Below are 9,694 nucleotides of genomic sequence, written 5' to 3'. Positions count from 1 at the left end.
CTGAGCTAGATAGATAGCCTGTGATCACCCATCAGTATGCAGAAGGGAAGCATATGCAGAAAGAGCAATCTGCATAACACAGTCAATTTACATCTAATGACTTTGGGTCAGTGTTTTTTTTAATTTTAAAAAAGCAAAACAGAAAGATGGATAATATAGAATTTCAAAAAAAACACTAAGAAATCAGCATCACTTAATGCATTGCATAATTTTATCTTAGAAGTAGTTCAGGTGTAAGAAGTAGGAAAAATAATCAAAGAATCAAGTAATGACAGTACAAACTTCTTTTTGATGAAATAACAGAGAATTAGCAGTATTGTTATCTATCTTTCACACATGTACTTATACACAGTTATATGTGTATACCTACATACATGTAATAATTTCTTACTTCCAACAGTGTTTTAATTTTGCTATGTAACTTTTTATCCTGTGAAGCTTTAGCCCCTTATCTTGAGACTCTATCATAGTTGACAGCATAGAACAGTGGCTCTTTATCCTGCTAAGGTCAACCATGATTTTTGTGAGTCAAGTGGCAGAAAAACAGACTGTTACCTAGCTTCAAAAATTATATTCCAGCACCTCAGCCAGCCCTATTAAAGCCAATTAAAGTAATTAAAAATAGCTTAGTCAGCTCTCTATATAACAATACATAGAAATGGGCCTGCCAAAATAGAGACAATTGCTCTTTATTTAAGAAAAGTTGTCCAAGTGGTCCTTCACATGCCTTAAACTGATATTTTCTTCATAATTTACACCTCTCCTTCACATTAATCATATAATCTAATCAAACCAAAGTATTTATAACTTCTATTACATATTTTTTTATTTTTTACAGCAAAAAATAATTACATGTAGTATGCCAGACACTAAATGAATTTCTGTGTGTAAAAAGATGGATGAGACTAAATCCAAGCCTTCAATAATATCTTTTAATCATAATGTTTCTGATATTTGTGATGTGTTTTCCATTTTACATGTGGGAGAGTATTCATTCATCCAGACTACCCTAAAACAGATTTCTTCTGTGAAGCTTTTCCTAATTATACCAATTTGAAATATCCAGCCTTGCTCCTATTTCCCCAATATCTTTTGCACATTACTACTGTAACACATTATCCTACTAATTTATTTATTTGTATTGCACAGTGGCTCAAAGTTATATTGCATATTTTGGAATCTATTTTATATTTAAGGTGTAGCAGCAATTGCAGTCAATGTTTTTCACATGAATGGTAAAATCTGTGAATTGGAGTAAGAGATAAGGCAAGTTAAGTGGAAAGCAGAACAGACAGAGGCAAGGAGGGCAAAACTTGGGAAAAAAAGACTCCTTAACACTCATTCTGAATCCAATTTTGAGCCATAATATTTTCATATTGAGGCAGACTGTAGGAAAATAAGGTTATTTTTTATTGCGCACTAATACTTCATATTGGGTAATAATCTTATAATAACCTTCATTTCAAAGACTATATTTTATGCTACATTTTAATTAACTGAAAATGATCCCATATGTCAAGAATAAAAAAGGCACCATGTCATCCTCATTAAAGTCAATGGAAATGGTCATGTGCAACACTGCTCCTATGAACAGTCTTACCTAGACTCAGCCCAAGCTATAAATCATATCCATGAATATTGATTTGTAGTAAACATCTCATTAGGTGTCATTAGGTATAGGATCTGTTTTTGTAAATGCATTGTTCAGATAGTAATTTAACTCCTAAATTAACAGAATTTGATTAATTCTCAGAGGAATTATTTAGAGTGCTTTTCTTTAACATGAGTTTTTTTGAGAGACTAAGATCAGTGGGAATGGGAAGGGGAATAAAAATAATCAAGATGTGTTATGTACATGTACCTACTCCCTAAGGTAAATGCAAACTTCATGTATTGTAAATATATACAAATACATTTTTAAAAAGTATCTGTTTTAACTTAATATCCTGAATGGTGCTGACTTTCACTGAAAGAAATGGAACATACTGTGTTTTTTTTTATGTACTAACATAAGTAAATATAACTACTAAAGAAGAATTCTATCAATTTCTGTAATCCATTTTATGAAAAAAAAATCATACACACTTCATATTTTCACTCTCAGAGTTCCTACAGAAAAGTTTTATTATTCTCTGATGATCATCAAAAAAAAAAAAAAAAAGCAAGCACACAAGTTTGATGATATTGCCATTTGAAGAAATTACTTGCTAAGAAAATATATGCAGTTATAGTCTGAAAATTAGAAAATGATTATCTGTTATTTGGTTATTTCAATTTTCACTCTGCCTGCTGTGATGTGTCTTTTCCTTTGTAAAGACTCTAGCTTAAAAGAAATTGCTCTGTAACTCCTAATCTACTCAGATTGTTGAGGATACAATTGTTTACAAAAAAATAGTTTTTCTTCGTAAAATTGAAGATAAGTTGACAGTTGAAAAATCACCTTTAACTTTGTTTGGAAGTAAATTATGAGAACTTTCTTTTCTTTTTCCTGTGTTTGCTTTGTTTACCATGATTTATGTTAAGATAAAGCAGTCTTATTTTGCTTTTTACTCAGGCTGAGATAAAATGAGAACTGGTTTCTCATTGAAAAACAAAAAGAAAGACCAGAATGAAAAGTGAAGGTCATGCAGTGGTACAGTTTCTTTGCTTTAGACATTAATGATATTTTTAAACTAATATGTTACTGATGGTATAGAGAACAAGATTTTATTCACAAAATATTAACATAGGAAAAAAAAGGTTAGGATTTAGCATTGCCAATTCTTAACACTTTTCAATAAACTTAACTAATAAATTTCATTTATTTATCACTTTAAAATAAAAACATAGGGCCAGTGGTTTAGCTTAGTGGCACAAGCACCTACTTGACAAGTGCGAGGTCATGAATTCGATCCTTGGTAGCAATATATATATAATGATTCCAGTCACAAAGCACAACATTTAAGCTTTACACTGATTACATCTGAAAAAAGACAATATGCAGACTACAAAAGCAAATGACTACCTGACAATTAAAAAAGAAAACTCCTAGAACCTTGGGGCAGGAAATCAAAACTTAATGAAAATATGGAGAAGGTATTTGTTCTTTTATTGGCCTTTCATTTCTTTCTTTATATTCCAGTTGTAACTCCAGTTTTAAGATCAAACCAGTGACTAAGTGGCAGGCTGGTCATGTAAGAGACTGCACCACAAAGCCTGCCTTTTGATATCTTTTATTTTCTTTTACTCCTGTTTTCCCTCTCAGCCCTACCTTAATGCAAGCCAAAGGCAAAGGATGTATGGCATGATCACTCTGCCAGGAAAGAAAGACCCATCTCTCTAAATACATAAATTTGGAAACCAGGAGAGAAGATCCATCTCTTTAAATACATAAATTTGGAAAAGCGTTCCCTGTTACGTGCTGTGCAGGGGGCAATTTCATAATTTGTCTATCTAACTTTTTCTCTTATCACTTAATCCCAAGTACAGTCCAAGTGGCCAGAATTTGTACATCATCACAGGGAGTTAAAACTGAGAGAATTCTAACTTTCTAGGGAGACAAGTGAGAAAATAGACCCCACTCTGCAAAGGCTAGACAGTATAGGATAAATCCTGAGCGCGCGGGGGGGGGGGGGGCAAAACAAAACACAAAAAAAACCAAAACCTGAAAATATCTGATTCTGGGTATGAACCAACAAAAGTTCAGGCGCCAGCCCCAAATTATGGATGCATGGTTTGTTGCCCCAAAAAAGGATAGCACATTTAACAACTGAAAGATTGTCTAAAGTCCAAGTCAAAGCTTAAATATTAAAACATGAGGAACATTAACAAATACTACTGAAAGGAATTTGAAAAATGAGCTGACATTGAATTCTTCACACAGAAGGCAAAGCTCATCTAACTAGGAGTAGAGCCAGTTCTAATAGCACCAATAATAGTACCAGCAACAACAACAGCAGCAGCAGTCACAAATAAACTTTTCCAGACAATTTTAATTTTTAAAAGTTTTATTGGTTTTATGTTTGCAGTACAGAATATTTACATTTCCATGGAGAGTTGGAAAGTGTAGAGTACATCATTCTTTTGTTTAATCCTCTTCCCCTCTTCTACTACCCTCTGCCTCTCCATCTCTTGGTTCCCTTCTGTTTTGCAATACATTTCCTTATTTATTTTTATTTTGATTTGTATTTATATTTTATATTTATCATATAATAGAAACCATGTAATATTTAAGCATGGGTGTCTGATTTATTTCACTTAAGTATATAGGCTCAAGGTGCGACGGTTTTCCTAGAAATAATTCAAAGTGAACTTTATTGTAGAGTGGTACTCCACTGGATACAAATATCAATTTTTTTTAACATTCATGTATTGATAGATAGGTAGATAGATAGATAAATATGCTTTTTCCAAGATTTACCTATTATGAGTTGTGAGGCTCTAACATGTCTATGCATGTCGTTATGCATATCTTTAATCTTTGGATTAAAGATTATATCTTTAATCTTTGGAAAGAAATATTATGTCTTTATTCTTTGGAAAGGTATCTAGAAGTGGAATAACCGGTTTGAATAGAATTTCTAGTTTCAATTTTTGTTAGATATACTGATTTTCCAGAGGTTGTACTACTTTACTTTCTCAGCAACAATACAGAAACATTGTTTTACCCACAGCCTCACCAGCTTTTCTTATTAGATTTTGTGTGTGTGTGTGTGTGTGTGTGTGTGTGTCTTTTTCCTTTTTATCGGTACCGGGGATCGAACTCACGACTGCCTGCTTGCAAAGCAGGCGCTTATGCCGCTGAGCTAAACCTCCAGCCCCTGATAGTTTATTTCTTGATCAAAAGCATTTTATTCTAGAGTAAGGTGGAACCCATGTTGCTTTAGTGTACGTTACTTCAAAGGCCAGAGATTGAACATTTTTTCATGTATTTATTGGCCGTTTGTGCTTCTTTTAAGACGTATCTATTTATTTTAGTTGCACTTTTTGTTTAGGGCTTTCATATTGCGGGTCTAATTTTATTGAGGTCTTTATGTATTCTAGATATTAGTGCTTTGTCTGAGCAGTAGCTGAGAATTTTTTCCCCATTTTTAATGTTATCTTTTCACTCTATTGATTGTTTTATTTGTTATGTAGAAACTTTTAAGTTCTATTTGTTGATTTTTTGCTATTTCTCGTGTAAGTGGGTGCTGCAGTGTGAAACCACCGCTACAAACAGCTTGCCAAAGATTATTCAGAGACAAGACTTAGTTCAAATGAACTAAGGAACTCAGGGAAATCACGGTGACCTGAGACCTCTGTGGTTGCTTGATTGTTACTCAAGGACACAAGAACAAAAAAGTAGAAAAAAAAATTTACTTCAGGAGTTCTGGCCAAGAGACAAGGAGTGAGGAGGATGGTTTGTTATATGACATATGCCCATCAAATCCATCAAAGCTTATTGGAGGCTTGGGAACACACTGCCCCAAGTCAACATTTCTTGAAAATACGTGTATTAATTCTGCTGACTATTGCCCTGAAGATCAGTTCTACACTTAGTCTATTCATTCTAGGAGTCCTAAAGTGTTCTATGCAGAGTCCTTTCTTCTTCATATTCACTTCAAACACTCATTTGGCCAATGTTCCTTACAACTGGGGTTCTGTTCTTAAAATCTTTGACTATACCTATGTCTTTAAACTTTTACCAATTTATGTTCCATCAGACTATCTCTGTTTTATCATTTAGATTTTTAATCCAATTTGATTCTACTTTGGTACACAGTGAGATATAGAGTTCTAGACACAATTTTCTGCTGTAAATTTCCTGTTTTCCCAACAATCGTTGTTAAATAGATTTTTCTTTCTGCAGTGTGTTTTTGGTTTCCTTTTAAAATGTCAGCTGAATGTGCCTGGAGCTATTTTTGCATCTTCTATTCTCTTCCTTTGATATACATTTTTGTCTTTGTGTATCTTAGTGTTTTTAATCAGTGTAGCTTTGTAGCACAACTGGTATTGTGATGCCTTTGCTTTTCTCTTGTTGTCCAAAATTATTTCCACTATTTTTAATTTTTTGTTGTTCCATATGAATTTTAGAAATGTTTTCTGTAGTTTTGTGATAACTGTTACTAGTAGTTTGACTGGAATGTATTTAAATTTGCATTTGAGTTATGGAAGAATGATCAACAAAGATCATATGAGAATATTCAAAATGTCATAGACACAGTACTAAATTACTCAACATACTAAGTAGAAAAATCTAACAAAATCACAAATGAAGAGGACCAGTAGAGACGTGTCAGCTATGGGATAAGTAGTATTCAAATATTTTCAAAGAAAGATGTTAGAACAGATTGTAACATTATTCACAATTAAAATAAAACAAAAAAGCTCTAAACAAATGTAGAGATAAATTTCTCCAGAATAAGAATAAACAAAGAAAAATTGAAATTTTTAACTTAAAAGTACAATATTTTAAATAAATTATGCACCAAGTAATGACAGTAGTAGAATTGAATTGACAAAAATAAAGATCTGTCAACTTGAAATGGGATCAGCAAAAATGATCCAAAGGGAAAATCAGAAAGAAAGATGCAATAAAAATATTAAACAGAAATTTAGGAACTTCCTAAACTTACTCAAAACATTTAATAATCATGTCTCTCAGGAAAGGAGATTAGGGTATGAAAAAGTATTTGAAAACTTGTAAAAGTAAATCTAATGCTGAAATTTTGAGATTTGATAAAATATACAACTTAATAGAATCTAAAAATTTCACAAACCAAAAATTAGATAAACTCAAGGAAAATAATGCTGAAATGTCTTAAACTGCTGAACCCCCAAAATAAAGAAAAAAGTATTGCTTCCCCATAAAAGAGGACAAAAATAGAATAATTGTGATTTTTGTATCAGTAGCTATAGATGCTGAAATATCTTTAATGTGCTCAAAGTAAAGAACTGTCAATGAAGAATGTATGACTAGTAAAAATAACTTTCAGAAATGAAAGCAAAACAAAAACTGCTTTAAATGAAAAAATAAATAAACAAATTACTAGTAGATGAGAGGACTTTCTTCAGACCAAATAAAGAAGGTATCATAAGTAATCATCAAACATGATTATTAAGGAAAGACTAAAAAACATGATAAACACCCAGATAGATGGAATTTATATTGTATTTCCTTTAAAGATGTTTGATATAAGATATATGACTGGTGAAAAAAATATGACACTTTCTTAGAAGGCATTTTAAGGTATATATATATACCTACATATATATATATATATATATATATATATATATATATATATATAAATGACACATTTGGCAACTACAAAATAAAAGTGAGAGAATAATATATCTGTATAGTTATATTTTCTTTAAGTAAACTGTAAGAACATACACCCAAATCTAGAGCGCAACCATAAAAATATAAAAAAAGATTCATAGAGCCAACGAATAAAACAAAATTAGATATCAATATGTGTTCAAGAAATAAAGAAGAACACTAATCAAAGCACTGTGGGTTTAGTGAAAGATTAGACACACAAGTTAATACCAAAACACAATCTGGAGACATGTATTAGAAAAAAGAATATGAAGTGAGAATTTATCAGAAATGCATTAAAATAACTAAAATTAAAAATATATCCAAGTTTTCCATAATTAAAAAATGTAAATCAAACAACAGTAAAGCACTGATTTTTCACCAATAAAATTGGCAAACAAATAATATGACAACATAGTCTACTGGTGAGACAGGGAAGCAGTATGCTTCACGTGTTAATAATAGATATGAGAACTGGCACACTTGTGGATGTCAATTAACAATACTAAATAGGACTACAGAAATTCTGACCTTTTCCCCGTTAATCTAAACTCTAAAATTTACCCAAAAGACAATAGCATAATTGTAAAAAAGAAATGAAATATCCTTATATTGTATGGTATAGTACAATGCTTGAATAAATCAGGGTAAAACTACAAACTGGAATCTCATAAAAGTTTAATAAAGAATGTAGATAAAACTATAAAGTGGCCTTGAATGATCTGCAATCTATAATTAGTGGGGAGAGGGTATATATCTATAGTACAATACTTGTCTTGTAAAAAGGGAGGAATTTCAAGGCAGTTGAAAAGTAATGAATATTTCAAAAACAAAAATAGAAGGAATGAACAAGAAGCTAATGAGATTAGCTACATGTGTAAAATGGGTAGGAATGGGCTGGAAAGAATATGGTAAGGAACAGCAATAAATGTCAGTATCTCTACTGGCACAAACTGTTCAGTACACACAAATTAAAAGAGAAGTTTATTTTTATTTGTGATTTACTAGGTTTCAGTCCATGTTACTGGGAACCCAGGTAGAAACATCATGGAAGAAAAGTATGGAGGAAGAAAGTTGTTTAACTCAGGTGGCTGGTATTGAGAGAAGTTTGTAGAGAACTGGAGAGGAAATGGCCAGGGAAAAGGTACAGTACCAAAGGTCATAGCACCTGATTTACTTCATCATTTAGGCCCCATATCCTAACAGACATTTCATCAGTGAATTAACCCACTAATAGTATTTGTGCCTTCATGACTTAACTACCTCAACAAGATTCTGTTAATCTGGCGCTGGTGAGTTAGCTCAGCAGCACAAGAATCTGCCTGGCAAGTGCAAGGTTATAAGTTTGATCCCTAGTACCAAAAAAAAAAAATTTCTCTTAATCCAGTCAACTTTACAATCAATAATAATAGAGAGTGATATAAGAATATATAGTAGAGACAATGCATTAACTATGAATAAAAATATTTAGATCATTATTGCTTATTACAAGATAAAGTATATTCCAGATGAACATGAGGTTTTTCTATACCTTTTAAGACACTCCAAAAGCCTAAAAATTCTATGTGATTTCAGAGTATAGATAAGTTTTGGATACATATAGCCAATATAGGATAAGGAGCCAAAACTTTGATAGAAACTTGAAAAAATAGTATTTTACTTCAGAATCATGGCTTAGACTCAAGAAAGAAAATACTATGTATTAAAACTCGGGATACATTTCTTGAGCACTAATACAAGTAAATAGATAAGTATGAAAGAAGTTAATAGATATTTAAGTAAGTATACAATATAAATTACAGAATGCTCAACATAAAAGTTCCAAACAAAAGCAGTTAAAGAGGGAGGAGACAACATGGCTGAATAGAGGAAGAGTCTCATTCAGAGCTACTCAGAGCAATCCAACTAAAACACAAGCGACTGGAAGAAACAGGAGAAATACACACCCTGAAACTAAAATCAGTCTGTCATAAGAGACTAGTAGAACATAGACAAAGGACTTAAAATACCCAGCCAGCCAAACCGGCTGATTGGTGTGTTGCTGGATTGAGATGACTGCTCACTATACTTGGAATCTTAAAACCAGTTAAGTAACAAAAGTAACCATGGAAATTAATGATGTAAAATTTAATCCATAAAATTATTGAGACCAATTTTTAATATAATAATAACATTAAGAAACCTCAAGCAAATTGTTGGAAAAATAAAAAGACAATATTTGTGTACATAAAATATAAAGTGTGGTAATTAAACAAAGAAGAAAATTATAGGTACAGAATTCATGAAAACCTTGCTAGTATGTTAAGCGTTTTAAAAGAATTTTAAACAATTAGAATGTATATGAAAATATATTAAATGTTGAAAAAGGGGCTGAGCATTTAGCTCAGTGGCATAAGCACCTGCCTTGCAAGC

Source organism: Cavia porcellus, unplaced genomic scaffold, assembly GCF_034190915.1.
Source record: "Cavia porcellus strain 051 isolate PalLab524CR breed Dunkin Hartley unplaced genomic scaffold, mCavPor4.1 scaffold_3, whole genome shotgun sequence".
NCBI classification, from domain to species: domain Eukaryota; kingdom Metazoa; phylum Chordata; class Mammalia; order Rodentia; family Caviidae; genus Cavia; species Cavia porcellus.
The sequence above is the reverse complement of the archived record's forward strand: the minus strand, read 5'-3'. Positions refer to the sequence as shown.